This window comes from Coffea arabica, chromosome 5e, assembly GCF_036785885.1.
Source record: "Coffea arabica cultivar ET-39 chromosome 5e, Coffea Arabica ET-39 HiFi, whole genome shotgun sequence".
NCBI classification, from domain to species: Eukaryota; Viridiplantae; Streptophyta; class Magnoliopsida; order Gentianales; family Rubiaceae; genus Coffea; species Coffea arabica.
In genome coordinates this window covers 40,454,732-40,473,945 of record NC_092318.1, presented here as the reverse complement: position 1 = coordinate 40,473,945, position 19,214 = coordinate 40,454,732, and the positions used below count along the sequence as shown (strand labels likewise).

At 36.3% G+C, this 19,214-nt stretch overlaps 1 pseudogene; it reads right to left on the bottom strand.

The window, feature by feature from the left end:
* Positions 1 to 595: 595 nt before the first annotated feature.
* Positions 596 to 9,878, bottom strand: LOC113687324 (cysteine-rich receptor-like protein kinase 25; annotated as a pseudogene).
* Between the last annotated feature and the right edge of the window lie 9,336 nt (positions 9,879 to 19,214).

Here is a 19,214-nt window from a genome sequence, read left to right as displayed (position 1 = left end):
GAAGCTAGCCATGGTATCCAACTTGGCTACTCAAGTTGTTGGCTCAAATTTGGCCAGACGGATTCTGTGGTGTTTTGAGGCTTACAACATTGCATAACCGTTCATGCCATGTTTGATCCAAATTGAGTTGCCAAATGTACAATTGGAGACAATTAGGTGTTTATGGTGAGGAAGAGTGAATAAACTATACTAATAAGAAATTCCACGAATAAATCTCCAAATGTAATAGAAGAAGTATGATTGTGGCATCGTTGATTAGAGTTACATGTAGTTTATAAGCTTTTTAAAAATGGTTGTAGTTTAATCATGCAAATGGTGTCATAGAGATAATAGATAGTGGTAAACCAAGCAAAGATGTCTTGTCCTGGCTGAATACATCTTTCAAAGGTTATGTAATGAATAAGTTTATGCATATGTTCAACTTTCAAAAAATAAAAATAAAAATTGTGCAGCTCAATTCAAAATCGCTAGCGATTAACAAGAATGTCCACTTGTACACACTGCGGTACAAGCAGATTTTTCATTCTTAGGAAGATTTGGAAATGCGAAACACAATTCCTTGATATTCCTTCCAGAATTAGCCCTATTTCTTCCTTCATCTGGGACATGGTTCAGTAATTGATGCCTCATTTACAGAGCTTGGAGCTGAAATTCTTTCGGTATTAGATTGCTCAACTTCCAGCTCCTCCACCCTGCCCTCCGATCCATGGCGCCGGAAAACTGCCGGACAATGTGGAGTAGGTAGGGTAACAGAACTATTATTGAGCATTTGGACTACGGATGCCATTGTAGGTCTTTTGCTGACTTCTTCTTCAACACATACTAAACCTACTTGGACACATTGAATGACTTCATTTTTTATATAAGAATCTCCAATACTTGAGTCCAAAAGAGCTAAAGGATCGCCGTTTCTCCAATGCTTCCAAGCCTTTTGAAATAATCCCACGTATAAGGAGTTCAGACTTAAAAACTGCAATTTGCTCAAGCATATCTAGTTTCACAAGTGATATCCAGCTTTACATATTAGTTTGTCCTATGAATAATGTCACCTTTCCAATAGGCATTAGTCAATACTATATATTGCCGGATTAACCTTGCTAAAGATTTCGAATTAACCTTCCTTTCCATCCTTTTCTATGGACTGTCATTTTTAGTGTAGTGTACCTTATTAAAGAAGTAAATGGTCTTTATTTGAAGGCTTAATTAGAATTAATCCCCCTAAGATACAAACCAATTCTTACGTTACCTCCTAAAGTATTTTTTGTGTCACTTAACCTTTGAAAAACAAAACTACTCCTCTATTGCGTTTAGGTTTAATTTTTTTGCTTTTCACTTCTTTCTTTTCTCAATTAAACTTAACCTATAATTCAATTTGGATCAATCTAATTCATAGTGGCAACATATCAACGGAGAGAAGTACATTTATTAAAGCATATATTAATATTTGTTTAATTTTTAAAATTAGTAAAGAAAAGAATCTAATAAGAAAAAATCCATAAGAGAAAAAGGAATAAAATAATGTCCAAATAATCAGCATGTGAACGTGATTGTCAATTTGTCTAATTATGAGGATATAGATTTAAAATTTTTCCTTTTGATTTCTTAGATTGAAAATGGATGAAATTAATTAGAATGTAATTGATTGGTAATTGAATAATTATATACATATACATATATATATATGTATAAAGTCATAATAAAACATGTATTCAATTACGATTCTACTTTTTGACAAATACAAAAATTTTTTTACGGAGGAATTCTTGACTTTTCTCAAAAATAAGAATTTGAAAAAAGAAAGTGAAGTTGACAGAAAAAACAAGAGAGAAGAAAAAAATCAACATAATAAGAGTATAGTTTTGTTTGGTAGGGAGGTTAACTGATATACAGGTTAGGAGATAACCTAAGAATTAGGTATACGTTAGAGAGATATATCGCGAGTGCAACATACAAATGACACAACGAGTGGCAAATATGACAAGTCCCAATGGAGATCTAGAGATCTACATGGAACACAAACAGATATATATGTATTTACTTAGGGCAGGTAGCTCATGAACTACTGTTCCAATTTGGTCTCGCGCATGCAGAAAAGCAATTGAAGCTTTAGGTAATCTTTAGAGTAACAAACAAACAAAGAAGTTGAAATTTAGGCGTGCCAAGGTCAAATCCTCCACTCCAATATTGTTCAAAACCACAGAAAACAAGTAAAACTCAGTAGAGATTTTGTAATCTGTACTTACATAGCTTAGAAGGCCTTCAGAATCTTCAGATACGTAGAAGCTACTGTTCTTCTTGCCTGTGATAATTTCCAAAATTACAACCCCAAAGCTGAATACATCTGACTTTACGGAGAACTGGCCACACCTTGTGTATTCGGGAGCCATGTAACCACTACAAGCCACAAAGATGGTTATAACTGGTATTAAGGCATTACCAATGAGGCAATGAAATGTGTTTTCCATGAAAGATACAAAGTCATATTATGTGAGAAAAGATAGTATGGGAGCAAAACTTATAATGTCCCAGCAATTCTATTTGTGTTTCCTACAGATTGATCAACTCCACAAATCTTTGCCATGCCAAAATCTGCTATCTTTGGACTCATATTTCCATCCAACAATATATTGCTTGCTTTGAGATCGCGATGAATAATTCTAAGACGAGAATCCTCATGCAGATAGAGGAGTCCTCTTGCTATACCTCCAATGATCTTGTAACGTCTTGACCAGTTCAGTGATCGTTTCTTTTCTGAATCTTTACTATCTTAAACACAATATTCTTTGTTAGAACTGAAAAATACTAAATCAATGGTTTCTCACAATCAAACACCTGTCAAGAGCCAATTTGTTACCTGCCATTTGCTAAGATGGTGGACTTAAGTAACATAGAAGAAGGTCAAACAAAAAACCAAACACTAGAACAAGCAATTGTAGACTAAAACTCACCAAAGAGGAAGTAGTCAAGGCTTTTGTTAGGAACAAATTCATAGATGAGTATCTTTTCTTCTCCTTCCAAGCAAAATCCCAATAGTCGAACTAGATTTCTGTGTTGAAGCTTTGCGACTACTACAATTTCATTTTTAAATTCTTCTGCACCTTGCCCCGAGCTTCTTGACAGCCTCTTTACTGCTACCTCTTGTCCATTAGCAAGTACACCCTGAAGATATATGCATAGTAAGATGTGATTGAAAATTTGAAAGTTTAGATATTAAAATTCAGAATCACTTATATTTCATATAGGGACCTTGTATACACGACCAAATCCACCTTCGCCAATTTTGTTATCCACAGAGAAGTTATTTGTGGCAATTTGAATTTCAGTTAAGCTATACTGTAAGGATTCGGCTGTTAAGATTTCAGCAACTCCATCTACACCAGAAATAAGAAAATACACTTAATTTATTTGTTCAAACAAATCTGAAGTGTTTGTAATATTAATCAATAAACATTACCAGTTGCCCCCTGCTGTGCCATTGCAGCATATCTCTTCCCTGATCTTCTTTTCAGGAAGACTAAAGCCATGATAAATAGCACAAAAGCAACCCCGATTAGTGGGACAGCAATTGGTAATGCTGCTCGCAGGGGTCTTCGGCCTTTGCCTGGATTAAAGGAAGTTTAATTTACTTCAAAAGTCAGCTCATAGGAGATCAAGTTTGCTGAACTTTGGGTTAGTGTAACTCCGAGACGGCCCATTACATAGACGGATAGCTATGCAAGAACACATTATTTGAAAAAATATTCATTCACTATCCTTTAAAAGTTTTTCACCACCTTTTCGTCTCACATATTCCATGTTGACGGTAAATAGAAAAAAATTTTGACAATCAATTTTCAATCCCAGCATACTAATTGTTCTAGTTATGGATTAATAGACTTTACTAATTAGCTTAGCTTCCCTGTGGCTTCAGTAATTTACAAATTTAGCTCTGTGTTTGGACCAAATTACAACTACGCTTGTAAATGAGGCTGCCCAGATCCAACCGTTGGATATAATCAAATGACAATAATGCCCTACTTTAAAAAGACATGGAAAATAAAAACCAAAACAAATGGGATAGCGTTTTTAGGCACAAGAATTGCTAGCAAAAAAGCCGAAGATAATTAATTACTAAATTTAGAAAAGTTGGGTGGCAAATTAGCAAATAAGTGTTTCCCCCAGAAGAACATGAAAGGACGTATCAGAATCGAACGAGATAAAAGACAAAGAAGTGGAGAAGAAACATTAAAGATAAAGTAAAGGAAGATGCACCCATACTAAGAAGAAAGAAATACAAGATAACCAAACCAACGGTGTGGAAAGGTAAAATAAAATGAGGAAAAAAAAGAAAAAGAAGAAGAAAGCACCCTCTTCGTCTCAAACCTTATTTACTCCATTTCAGATCTATTACAACTGCCACTGCAATCACCATAACCACCTCCTCATTTTAACGTACCTATTCCTATTCAATTCCCTCGAGACTGGTATCACCAAGTCATTTTCTCCTTTCTACTTTTTCCTTCGCTTCATAAGCATACCGACATACATACATACGCGCATCACGCGTATATACATACATGTATGGTATTATAGTTGTGGAATTTGAACATATGTAATGGTAATGCTGGTAAAGGAGATTTGGGCTTTTTTGTTTCCTTAGAAGGAAAGGTAATGTAGTTTTTGAAAGGGAAATTTGTTCAAAACATTTTTCACATTTCGTTTAATGAATTTTTTTTATTCACTTTTAAAATTCCCAACTTAAATTTTTTGATAATTTCTTATCCTGAATATGATCCACACATGATCATTTTTTTTGGGGCAAAAAAGTGAGACCCATCTGTAATTAAATAATTGACTCGATCTATATCTATTTTTGTCCTTAAAAATATAGGCTTTTAATCATATTCATTTTTTTTTCTAAAAAAAGTGGGATTTGACTCAATTTGTATTTATTTTACCATTAAAAAAAATAAAATTTGACCTTTTTGTGCATAAAAAATTATTGCATGTCAGTAATCGAGTGATTTCAAGCTAAAAGTGGTCAAAATTTTAGGTTTGTACCAAATTTTACTAACTTGAATTTGTAAAGAACATAAAATTAAGATTTTAAAAGTGATTGATGAAAAAATTCATTTGATAAAATGTAAGAATCGTTTTAAATAATTTTCTTTTTTTGAAAACTTAATGTACGACAGAGTTTAATAGTCTAAAATTGTGCTCTAAACGACTAGAGGCCAATCAATGAGCGGATTGGTTGTGTAAAGTAAAGTTGGCTGCTTAATGGAGCTTGGATGCTGGAGCCCTATTGTAACCATGGTTATCAGGATCCGGATCAACAAAATCGATCCGGATCGTGTATAGAATCGAAAATTGCCTTAATTTGCATAGGATTGTTAGAATCGTTCGTGGGATCGTGGGATTCTAGGATCGTACGATCCTACAATCCCATTGTGATCCTATGAATTTTTGAGAATTTTGTAAATGTGGGGCTAAATTTTGAAACTAAATGGAAATATTTTGAGCATTTTGTAATTTATCAAAGAATTAGATCCTTTAATTATAATTTTACAACAATTTTTGTCTCAAAAACAAAAGGTACAATAAAAAAGGATTCGGGAACAAATGAATGAAACAAGCAGAGACAAAGTCACAAAGGATGAAGAGAGAGAAAGCTTCTTTGGTTCTTCCCAATTTCCATTCCATACTTTTTCCCTATCTAGATTCCAATAAAATTTCACAAAATTTTGCCAATTTCCCATCTCTAATTCTCTATTGTCTTTGTATCCTTGTCCAAGTTCAAAGAATTTCCAACAAAAGAAGTCGCCCAATGAAAACAACTACGAGTACTCGTAACCCCTAATTTGATTGTTTATTTTAATTATGTCTATCAGCTATATATGTGTACTAAATGCTTTTACTATCAAGCGTTAAGATAGGTTGTTTCTTATTTCTAATTAGACAAGATGCTCGAACCTTTTCCTTTCATTTTAGGGTTCCGTTGCTTTTTTTCTTGTCAAATTATAGGTAAAACATGTTATATGTTTATAAATCATTTACTTATTTGATATTTTTTAAGTTATACAAAAATGTATATGAATTTCGAATTAATTAATTTAGTTAATTTAAAAATTTTTTATGGGATCTTACGATCTTACGATCCGATCCTGTGAAACTAAAATCGATCCTACATAAGATCCCCCTCTTGCAAACCTTGATTGTAACTAGTGAAGTAAAGGTTAAAGGCAAATGTTTGCTATAAAGGAACGAGGAAAAGAAGAGGTTACCGTTGCCCATTAACCGGGAATCTAGGACAATGTCATACGTTGGTGGGCATTTTGGAACATTCAGCTTGTCTTTTTGTTGACCAGTCAAAGTATAAGGTATCAGTCGAGACTCGAGGTTAACTAATGCAAAGGAGCTCATATCCCTTTCGGTCATAGCATTATCAGGGACCCGGACCTCCAAGTTTTTTTTTTTTTTTTTTTTTTTATTGGAGACAGACAACTGTAGTATATTCTAATCTATTCTATAGTAAGGGGAGGGGTGAATCTAAGGAGGTTCAGGAATAATTCGAAAAGGATTGAACTATCACCGGACCAAACAGATACATGCTCGAATTTTTTGAAGTAAGTTCACATTTTAATATGATGATTGGTGGAAGGCAAACCCCACCAAATTTTAAAGGCTTGATGATGGCCAACAGAGCAAAGGTTGGTAGTTGGACCTCTATGGTAACAAGCACTGTTTTTAAAATTCGGATTGGACTGGTGGACTCCATCAGTCAAAACGAAAGCGGTTACTTATTCGATTTGTTTCATCTTTAAAAATCGCATGTTAGAAATTCGTTCAAATTCGATCAAAAATTGAATTTGAGAAAAACCAATAAAACCTGGTTTTATACTTTTTTTTTGCTGTATTTTTTCCCGTTGCTGATTTCTTTTTCTTTTTCCCAAAATTTTCTTCTTCTTTAGAGCCTTAATTTGATCCCTCCAACAATTTGGTAATATGTATTGGAAATCACAAGCACAAAGTTCTAAGAGAAAATAACAAAAAAGGAAGAGAGAAGATAGATCTATGAATATATCTTCATTATCAACTTCTAAAGATCTAGATCTAAATGAAAAAAAAAAAAGAATGGAAATAGAGGAAGAGAGAAGGAATCCTGCCTATTTGAAGAAAAGAAACAAAAATGAAAATCACAAAATGAAAGGAAAAAAAAAAAAAGAATGCAGAGATTGAAACCCCCTGGTAATTTGGTGATGATGCATGCTGCTGATTTGATGATGTCGTGTTTTTTGTTTTTCCTTTTTAATTTGGTGAATTTCTATTTTCGAATAACATTGATTGAAGTTGACTGGAAAGAGCCAAAAAAAAAAAAAAAAAAAAAAAAGGGAAAAAGCAGGTTGAAACTTGAAAGTTGAAGAGAAGAAGGAGAAGAAAGAGGCCGAAATGTTTCCACCTGGTGCATGAGGAGTGGGGTAGGTGTTTGGACCGAATGAAGAGTAGGAAGGCAAAAGATAAGGCCAGGTGGCAACTGCCTTCCAAGTCTAAAATTTTTCTAATTTTGTGTTTTGACCCTTTATGTTTTGAACAATTACAATTATGCTTGCAAATTTCTTTTATAATTCTCGTGTGCAACTTTAGCTTTTGTACTTTGTACAAATAATTGTCAATTTTGTTTACGACTTATCATGCATGTGCATTTGAACTTTATAAAAGTTAACAAATTAATTTGAAATATGATTGTTGAATTTTTATTTAAAATTCGTATTAAGTATTGGATATTGATTTGTCATTTTGTTCAATTTGTAACTCAATTGTGTTTTAAGAATTTGATGTGATGCAAGGACTATGAGGTAAAAATGAACCTAATTAATGTATTAATAGTATTTTTCTATATTTTTATTTTTAAAAATTAATATATATTATGACATCGTAATGACATCATCCGATTTTTAATACCGGTCTAATTCGATCGAATCCATTGATCATGAATTCTGTTGAACCAATTGCCAGTCTGAGTTTTAAAATAGGTTACAAGTGCCACCATAGAGGGCTTTTTGTAGCCCAGATGAGGCCAAGCTTGTCGTGATCTAGGCAATGAGAAGCTTGGCATGATTAACCTGCAATCCTACCAGTCTCTCGCCCCATTATCAATACTTAGCATTACTTAGTACTATGGTCAAACTTTAAAATATGATTGGTAATTTGGTCAAATTTCATGGAAATACATGCACAATAGGTGTGACTTATAATTTGGCTAAATCTCAAGGGAGATGAATATACAATACATTTTACATATCACTTCCTAACTCACTCTCGGTCCATCTTGTATTATATTGTCATATATTGTACATGAACAACCTATTTTAACTCTTTTTTTTTTCTTCTTCAGAATTCCAAGAACCACTAACTATGTAAAAAAATGATAATAGACTAAAATGCTAAATTTTAATTAAAAAATCAAACTTTTACGAGTTTTTAGTATATATATATATATATCTCCTATACTCATTAAACAAACTATATACTTGCAGAATTTGAGGTAATTAGATTATTAAGTTTGGTTTAAGGCAAGACCTCGTCAATTGGATAAATAAAAGGAAAACTAAAAGAAACGTAATAGAGAGAAGCCCCACCCAGTTTCGCAAATCAAGCTATCATACCTAAGGGATTCTACGATGGTGACCACGCTATTATTTCAATATATATTCTATAGTTAATTACCATTCTAATGCTTGCAAAAAGGCTAAATATGTAGATAATCACTGTCTTCGGAAGTATAAGTCCACTTAAAATTCTACCATCTATGACAAATCATGAGTGCTATGATCAGTATGATGCGCTTATGCTGAAATCTATTTTGTACTATATGCCAATGGTGAAATTTACTCGTTGTACAAATTCTACTATCATTCATACCAATTATAAATGCATTAAAGGTGTGGATTTAAAATAAAGTTATGCGAATATAGCCCTTTCATTTTCATTTTTGATCCAGAATTCAATAAAAACAAAAAAAAAATTGTAAGATTTAATTCTGTTTTTAACACTAGGAAAAAAAATCTGGTCAGAGCAAGACTCCAGGACATACCTTTAGTGGAACTAGGAGGAGGAACACCAGTGAAGGAATGTAAGTTTGTCATAGGCGGTGGTGCAGGGAATGCACTATTGTAGAAGCGTTGGAGCTCATACCTAATATTACAGCTTGGAAAGATTACTCTACCTCCCACTCTGATAGCACAACACCAGGGCAGCAATGCTATAGCATTTTTAAGGCACCATTTGCAGTCATCACCAGATATATCTGGTGTGCACTGTGTAAGGGTATACAACGTCTGAGAAGCGGAAAAGTTGGCTTGTTGAACAGCAAACTTTTTGCCCCGCGTATCATTTGCAGCCTGATCCGCAGCGTTATACAACAAATTTCCCAATAACATTACGAAGCTGTACCAGTCCGGTCCAGTGACATTCATTACATTGTAAATAGCCAATCTCACTCCGAAATCAACCTTGGAGAAGATTGTCTGGTCAGAAAAACGCAACAAGCACATGTCATACCAAACAATAGCAGCCGTCTGATTCGGGCACTCTTGAAATACTCTTGTGCTGGCATTTGCTACACATTCTTTGCAAACATCAGCGCTGAGATCGCCTCGACAGAGAAAGAGGCCATAGACCTTGTTTGAAGGGTCATTGCCAGTACTGAAATTATAGAAGCCATTGGTGTCTGTCCGAGATGCATTTGAAGATAGGGTGTCAAGCACGAAATTCAGGTTGGTTCTGTAAATGCTGCCGGTAGGACTGTTAGGATTGTATGTAGTATTTCCACAGTGAGACTCAAGAAAACTAGCGGGGCTAGTGAGTGTGGTATGGAAGCTAATAAGCAAACAAAGCATGTAATAATGGAAGTGGAACAACAAATTTCTGGAGATCATTTCAAAGGCAGGCAACAAAAGAATAAAAGGCTAAATATCCACAAATTACAGTCGTAAAATAGGAGCCAAAATTTTGGTTGAGGGATCATGAAAGTTGTACACGCCCCGAAAATGATTAGCCTATAGGATGACTTTACTTTAGCAAGTCGGAATACGTCGTTTATGGATTTTGACGGGAGTGGAAAATTCGAGGATGCTGAGTATATTGAACAATGTTATTGTGACAGATTAATGGGGACCAAGCTAAAAGCTAGTGCTCTAATCGTCCCAAATTCAATCTCTATTTGGTAGTAGAATCGTTCAACATTACTGGGTTTTAACTTTGGATTATTCTTTCTAAACATTGTCAGTGCAAATCCATTTCACACTAATAAGATGCATGACACGTAAATTTTCTTCAAATTTTAAATTCATTTTTAACATATATAGCATGCACCTAAATAAAAAAAAAAATCTTTATACTGATGGTGTATATTAGATTAATCCTATTTTTAAGAAAGAGTTCTTTAGATACACTTGAAAAATCATGTAAAGTCTATCAAATTGTTTCTTTTGTTGCCTTTATACAAATATCCAGCCATTTCGCCACAATTGACAGCCAATTTTATGTCTGCGACTGCTTTTCAAATCAAGTTTGATGGCCAGTTAATTTTCTAACTTATTTATTTACAATGGTGCCTGCTGCATTAGTAAGATATATCTTGGGCTGTAAAAGATCCAGGGTTCATGCCTTAGTTGATACAGGAGTAACCACTTTGCTAGTTTCCTGGACATGAGCCATCGGATGGCTAGTCTGTAACTAAAACTTCTATACGCCAGTAAAGGATTTTGATGGAACTGGAAATTTGAGGATGCTAAAAACATCAAAACAACGTTATTGTGGAGGATAATTGTACTTCTACTAATGCTCTAAAGAATAAATTCGACCTAAATTTAAAAAAAAGTTGACCCAAATTGAATCTCTATATAGTAGTTCAACAGTGGTTTTAAGAAAGAGTTCTCTAAATATAGTTCAAAGGGGAAATGATGCACAGCCCCGTGGATTCATTCATTGTCACATGACTCTATTAATATGTAAGAATATCCATATAAACTTTCTATGGTTTCATATAAAGTGAAAATTTGATGGAAAAATAACCTCTAAAATATAGTTATTTGAAATACCAGTATTGCCTTTATTTAAACATTAATTCAAACAATGACCAGATCATCTTACATAAACTATAGGAGAATTATGTGAATAAATGCAAAATCTACAAAGGATTAAAATGGATATTCATACAAATCATACGGGATACTAAGTATATATCATTATTTCATCACATGCATTTTTGGAGCACTTCTGTTCAATCACTATAGCCATTGGTGTTTTCTATCTATTTATTGTATCCCATTGACAGGTGCCGAACCTGTGCAATAATAAATACCTACTTAAATAAAATACAAATTCTGTATATAGCGGTAAGTAGGGTCGAATCCACAGGGATTGGGGATAATTTAATTTCTTCTCAAGTTCCAGATATGAGGGGTTTTGAAAATGAGAGTAACTAAATTACTTGGAATAAAGTAAAATAAAATAAAATAACTACAACTCAAATAACTAATTATCACAATAAAAATAATAATGGACGAACTCTAACCAAGAGACAACTTCGGAGATGGTTCACTTAATTCGATCACAGATGCAAGGATTATTCCAGTTACTATCTGATAAATTAGTTATAGTTGTCATACACGCGATAAACAACCAACTCTTCCTCAATTTGTCGATAGCCAAGGTACGACCGTTGACTATTTCTCTAATCAGGAAATAACCCTAAGTACGACCATAGAAGTTCAATTCCCTAATTGCATGAATAATTAGAAGAGCCTAATTCTAACCAATCAACACGCTACGAGGGTCTCTTTAAGTTAGCATGTCTATCTCCCTGACACAAACCCAATCATGCCAGTTGCCACCAGTTTAGAATAATTAAACAATTACGGATTTAACTACCCTAATTGGCTTCAGGTTATTGAATTAATCTAGAATCCGGGCCCTGGATAATCGAATAATAAAACAACCATATGAACATAAAGCAGAAGATAGACGAATACCAGAAAATAATAGGAAATAAATAAAAACTAATTCGATCTCACAAATTTAGTAGAACCACGTCCTCCGTTGTTCCTCGACTAGATCAAAAACTTAGCCACGCCTCATGAGAAAATCTCCCCGTAATTTAATTGAGGTCCAGGCCATCAAAGGAAAGAATAAAACTAAACTATGCTAAAAGCTAAGCTAAAACTCTTGACCAGGAAACCTCCTGTACGTTTCTCCCTTTTTAAAGCCAAAAGAAAGTCTAATGCTATCTCTAGTGGTCCCCACTGAATTGAGAGTCCAAGGGCCAAAAGAATTGGAGTTTTGCCAAAGTCCTTGTTTTTAGTTTCTCGTAAGACTCCTAGTACAAGTCCACCATTTTCAGCATAAAGATAGGAAATCCCCTTTTTGTAGCATCCTGTGGAGCCCGGCTTGTATTTCTTTTTAGAACTTCCCATGTGTGGAGTGTTTTTCTCAATAAAGTCTCCTTTTTAGCACTTGTTTGCTCCACTTCCTGTAATTAGGGCCAAATACCAAATATAAGTACATTTCGACAATTAAAACAATATTTGGCAAGGACAAAGAGGAAAATTAATCATAAAATTAACAACAAATTATGCCTTATCAATTTCCCCCACACCTAAATCATGCTTGCCCTCAAGTATAATAATAGCAATTGAACACCAAAATTTGACAATGGCTATTGCTCTAACTATCATATTGCCAAGATACCCAGAAAAACATATATCAAGCATCACAGTTAAGATCCAAGAAAAACCAGTCCGGTTAGCTTCCCAACTACCAACTCCTCCAATTTAAAGCAAACTAATCTAAGAAAAAGGAATGGTTGCTCACATTTATTAGTAAATGGTCCAACTATTAACCAAAATCTCAACATTAATTCCACAAATCGGCAAGCTGACTTTTACCACTTATTAACACAATCTTCACTTTTCTTTCTTTCTTTTTTTTTCACACTTTTCTATTTTCTCTTTTTCCCTTTTTTTTTTCAGAATAGCAAAAGACTTAATTTCTAGCCATTAGAGCCTTTTGACGCGAACTCCAACATTTGATAGATGGAGGAGCCCGGTTACTCAGCTCCAATCGCTACGGGATCACGCACTCATAGCAATTACTACCTTTTGACGCGAGAATCGACATTTTAGGTGAAGATCCCCGGTTACTCAGTAGTAATAACTAGCGGAGTACAGTCATCTCTTATTTACAATCATATAGCACAATAACTAAAAGTGACACAAAAGAACAGCAGCCAGCCTCAAATTTCCAAATATGGAGAACTAAAATTAATAACTGGACCAATTCACATGAAAATGCCAACAATCATTCCCTATGCCTAGAAAAGTTAACCAAAAATTGGAAAAGTCAAGCAATTACCGATATTCACCAAAGAGATATTCCTGAATTCAACCACATTAACTTAATACCCTTTTATTAATAAAACTTGGCAATAACATAATTAGAGGCAACAATCCAGCGTCAAAACTTGGTAGTCATAGAAGAGCTGACCACTAAAAAAAAAAAAAAAGAAAAGGAAATAAATGAAAAAGGAGATAAATATCAAACTAAAAACAAAGGAAAAACCTCCGGAACCTAAAAACTGAGAATACTAGCACCACTATGATCCCCCCCCAACCTAATTCACACATTGCCCTCAATGTGATAATGTAAGAGCAGAAGGAAGGAGAGGGGCAACGGTACTTCCCTGAAGTCATCAAAATAGGGGCGGTTCAGGTGGAAATTGCGGAGCAACTCACATCTGGAGCTGGTGCCATTCGTGGCTTCACCATGGACTCTAAATTTCACTCTAAGCAACAAGAGACTACAATTGCCAACAAATAATGGAAGCCGAAAATTCAAAGCAATAACAATTTTTAAAGCCATCTCAATGAGCAAAATGCACAATTCAATCTCCCACAGATTAAACCAGACCCCAACACTTATAGCAAATGCAATCAATAAGTACTTATGGACCCCATGTAGTCAAATTCAGAATTAAGGCCGTCCAAAGTGCAACAACTGCTCCAAATACCCCAAGCAAGTCAATTAAAGGCAACCGACTTCAACAAGCAAATGCAAACGGCGCATTCATATCCCAATTCAACAAATAAACACAGGAAAGTAGCCACAATACTAGAGCACAGCTCCCAATAATGCAACAGAACAGCAACTCAAACAAACTAGGAACTGTGCTAGTGTCTTAATAAATCAACAACTTTCAGCAATTAGACACAATCGGACCCAATATCGAAACAACTGTCTCCAATTGGACAGTCAATTACCCACTTCAGCCTGCTAAAATCAGCAAGTGACCCAAGAAAATGGCAACTCCAGCAACAACAGTTCAGAAGTTGGACAGAAACAACTCAACCACAAATGCCCAGTAGTCGATTAGGCAACCAATAACACAGGAGTAACAAATATTATGTAAACTACCCTCACCAGTACCACTGGTGCATGCAAAAGGAAAATTGAAATCAAATGGCCAACCCAAGACATGTGATAAAGCCAAACACACCAATCAGTACCACTGAATGGCAGAGAGTACCACGGGACCCAATTGACAAGTAACTCCCAAATTACCCCCAACAATTTCCAAACAAATAAACTGGCACAAAAGTCATCAAATTTTATCCCCCAGATGCAATAGAAATCTCAAGTAGTCAAAACCCAAATAATATTCAACAATATAATCAATGCCAGAGAGCACCCCCAAATGGGGTAGCAAATAAATTGAATTCCACCCAAAATTAACCCCAGAAAATAATTAAGCAAATAAACAGAGCAAAAACCCCCTCAAAAACTAAATAAACAGGCAACTAGAGTAAAGATTCTCCCCAAATACCACCGGTTGAGCACAAAATTTACCAAATAATCAACAACCAACCACAGATATACCACAGCACCCAAACAAGCACAAAATTTCTGTCCTCAGCTAGCAAATCAAAAATCTGGCATCAGCTAATGAAAAACTAGTACTCTGGCCTCAGCTACTTAGCGACTGAAAAAAATAAAGAAAGAATTCACCAGATGTTTGGAGTAGGCAGTGGGTGCTAGTGAAGAGAGCAGGGGCAGCAAAGAGGTGGAGGAATTCACCGCGCGGGCGTCGCACGCGCGCCTGGTCTACTCGCGCGAGGAGGAAACGCGGCTGTGAAGTCGCGCCTGGGCTCGCCTGTGTGCGACCTGCTGCCCTGGTGACCGCGCGCTGTGCTGCTGGAGGCGCTGTTCTGGTCGCGCGCGGAGGAAGCTGCTGGTGGACTGGCGGTGGAGCTCGGAGCTTGGCGGCGGGCTGGAGAGTGGCTGGGTTGAGTTGAGGGTAGAGTGGCGCGAGCTGGTGGTGGACCGTGAGGTAGAGAGAGAGGGAAGAGCTGACGGTGGCCGCGAGGTGGAGAGAGGCGCGGCTGAGGCCGCGCGACTGCAGAGGTGAGGCGGGCGCTGGGGTCGCTGGCCGCGAGCTGCGCGCAAGGCAGAGGAGAAAAGGGAGCTGGGTTGGCGGTCTGGATAGCGGCGAACGAAGCTGGAGGAGGCGCACGGTGATGGAGCAGGTCGTGGGTGGGGTGCGGCGAGCTAAGCTGAGGGGGCGGCGCTCCTGGAAGGTGAGAGTGGAGGAGAGGCGCGGCTTGGCCGCGAGTTGCGTGGGCTGTGCTCAATGGAGCCGCGAGGTGAGCTGGACGAATGAAGGACAAGAAGAAAAAGGGGAAAACAGAGGCAGCGGGGAAGAAGGAAGAAAGAAAAAGAAAGAAAGAAAAAAAAAAGAAGAAAAGAAAGAAAGAAAAAGAATTTTTTTTTTTTTTGGATTTTTTTTTTATTGCACACTCAAATTTCAAAACTCGAATTGTGAGAACCAACACTGAAGGTGTAAAACGGAAAATGTTTTTATTTTGAATTTTTGATTTTTTTTTCAAGGAACCTCTGGCTTAGGCGTTGGCACGTCTAACTGCTATAGAGTCCGCAGATCCTGAACGAAAATTTCTTTCCCTCAGGCGTGACCACCTGGCGTGGGCACGTCTAACTGCTATAGAGTCCGCAGATTTTGAACGAAAATTTCTTTCCCTCAGGCGTGACCGCCTGGCGTGGGCACGTCTAACTACTAATTTCCTGCCACCAAACATCAAACTATTAATTGACACTAACACTTAACTAGAACTTCAAAAATGCATGAAAACTGAAACAAATAGTCTTGGGTTGCCTCCCAAGTAGCGCCTTTTTTTAATGTCTTTGGCTAGACATGCTATGCTTTGCTCATGGAGGATAAAATCTTGTGGCTCGTTTCAATGCTTCATCTTCAATGTGATCCTGGTAACCCTCATAGATGGAGTAATCCTTGAGCACACGAGTTACGGGCTTCCATGGACTAGTGAATGGCGCCAAACGAGTCGATGATAATTTGCATTCTCCATTCACTCCTCCCTCACTTGCATTTATTGGTTCAAGATATCTCGCCATCGCCACTCTTAATTTATTCCTGTCATGAAATTCAAAATTGTCTAGTATAATAAAGTCAATTTCGTTAACAGGAATTGAAGAGTAAGAGTCAGGAGAATATTGATGAAGGAGTGGAGGAGATGTCACCGCATTTGGAGATTGTTCACTGGATTCATTCACTTGAACGAGTTGATCTTGGAGTTTCATTTCTTGCACTTTAGCTTCCTTTTCAACTGCATCTTTAAATCCGTTTTCTTGAAACTCTTGCAGTTCCATGTCATTTGGCCGGACAATTGCACTCTCATCTTCCTCAAGATTGATATTGGTTTGTGCGGGCAATTCTTCCATTTGAGGAGCCAATCGATTTATTCTGGATGTCAATAGACATAGTTGATCTGCCAGATAACTCATTGCATCCTTCATCATCTCATTTCTCATTTGTGTCTCCTGTTGGAATTGGTATGTATTAATAAATAATTCACCCAATTCCTGAAAAGACATACCTGACATGGACGATGGTTGTTGAGACTCTTGCTGTTGAAAATCCATTGGCCCGGTCGCATAATCAAAATTGGAATTATCCCACTATCCTTGATCATACCCGTTTGAATAAGGGTCATACTGCGTTTGATATTGGGGTGGAAAATCTCCAAAAGTATCAATTGGAGCACTTAGATTATCTTGAAATGCGGGGCATGTGTCAGTTGAATAACCTGAGTCAAAATAAGTTTCACAATTTGCAACAGCCCATTGATCATTAGGAAAATCATGAGTCTCATAACCCCATTCAGGAACAAAGTCCAGTCTATCATCAAAATATGGAATGTTAGCAGCCATAAAAAAATAAAAAAAAATAAAAAAGAGAAAACTAAATTAAAAATGAAAATAAGGTGAACTCAAAAAGAAACAAATTAATCTGACACCAGTCCCCGGCAACGGCGCCAAAAATTGACAGGTGCCGAACCTGTGCAATAATAAATACCTGCTTAAATAAAATACAAATTCTGTATATAGCGGTAAGTAGGGTCGAATCCACAGGGATTGGGGATAATTTAATTTCTTCTCAAGTTCCAGATATGAGGGGTTTTGAAAATGAGAGTAACTAAATTACTTGGAATAAAGTAAAATAAAATAAAATAACTACAACTCAAATAACTAATTATCACAATAAAAATAATAATGGACGAACTCTAGCCAAGAGACAACTTCGGAGATGGTTCACTTAATTCGATCACAGATGCAAGGATTATTCCAGTTACTATCTGATAAATTAGTTATAGTTGTCATACACGCGATAAACAACCAACTCTTCCTCAATTTGTCGATAGCCAAGGTACGACCGTTGACTATTTCTCTAATCAGGAAATAACCCTAGGTACGACCATAGAAGTTCAATTCCCTAATTGCATGAATAATTAGAAGAGCCTAATTCTAACCAATCAACACGCTACGAGGGTCTCTTTAAGTTAGCATGTCTATCTCCCTGACACAAACCCAATCATGCCAGTTGCCACCAGTTTAGAATAATTAAACAATTACGGATTTAACTACCCTAATTGGCTTCAGGTTATTGAATTAATCTAGAATCCGGGCCCTGGATAATCGAATAATAAAACAACCATATGAACATAAAGCAGAAGATAGACGAATACCAGAAAATAATAGGAAATAAATAAAAACTAATTCGATCTCACAAATTTAGTAGAACCACGTCCTCCGTTGTTCCTCGACTAGATAAAAAACTTAGCCACGCCTCATGAGAAAATCTCCCCGTAATTTAATTGAGGTCCAGGCCATCAAAGGAAAGAATAAAACTAAACTATGCTAAAAGCTAAGCTAAAACTCTTGACCAGGAAACCTCCTGTACGTTTCTCCCTTTTTAAAGCCAAAAGAAAGTCTAATGCTATCTCTAGTGGTCCCCACTGAATTGAGAGTCCAAGGGCCAAAAGAATTGGAGTTTTGCCAAAGTCCTTGTTTTTAGTTTCTCGTAAGACTCCTAGTACAAGTCCACCCTTTTCAGCATAAAGATAGGAAATCCCCTTTTTGTAGCATCCTGTGGAGCCCGGCTTGTATTTCTTTTTAGAACTTCCCATGTGTGGAGTGTTTTTCTCAATAAAGTCTCCTTTTTAGCACTTGTTTGCTTCACTTCCTGTAATTAGGGCCAAATACCAAATATAAGTACATTTCGACAATTAAAACAATATTTGGCAAGGACAAAGAGGAAAATTAATCATAAAATTAACAACAAATTATGCCCTATCACCCATTAAATCATAGGGCGTTATGTGGACATTTTGAAATGCAAAGGGAATCATGTGTCAATGAAAAACCAACGGAGGTTATGTGTAATTTACAACAAGATCATGTAAAGTCTGTCACATTTTAATTGGATTGAAACTTTATAATAATTTTCATTGTCAAAAATGCCAATAAACTGTCACACTACTTTTAATTCTCTACGGTTCCTTGTGTTTGGTGAAGTGGACAAATCATAAGACAAGCATTAATTTAGAGGAAAGAAACGTCTGTGCATTTTTTAATGGCCAATTCCATGTCTGCGCTGGATTTTCGAACATATTTACAAGGGTGCCTGCAGCATTAGACCGTGTTAGAAGCCATTGGTGTCTGTTCGAGATGCATTTGAAGATAGGGTGTCAAGCGCGAAATTTAGATTGGTTCTGTAAATGCTGCCGGTCGCACTGTTAGGGTTGTATGTAGCGTTTCCACAGTAAGGCGCAAGAAAATTAACGGGGCTAGTGAGTGTGGTATGGAAG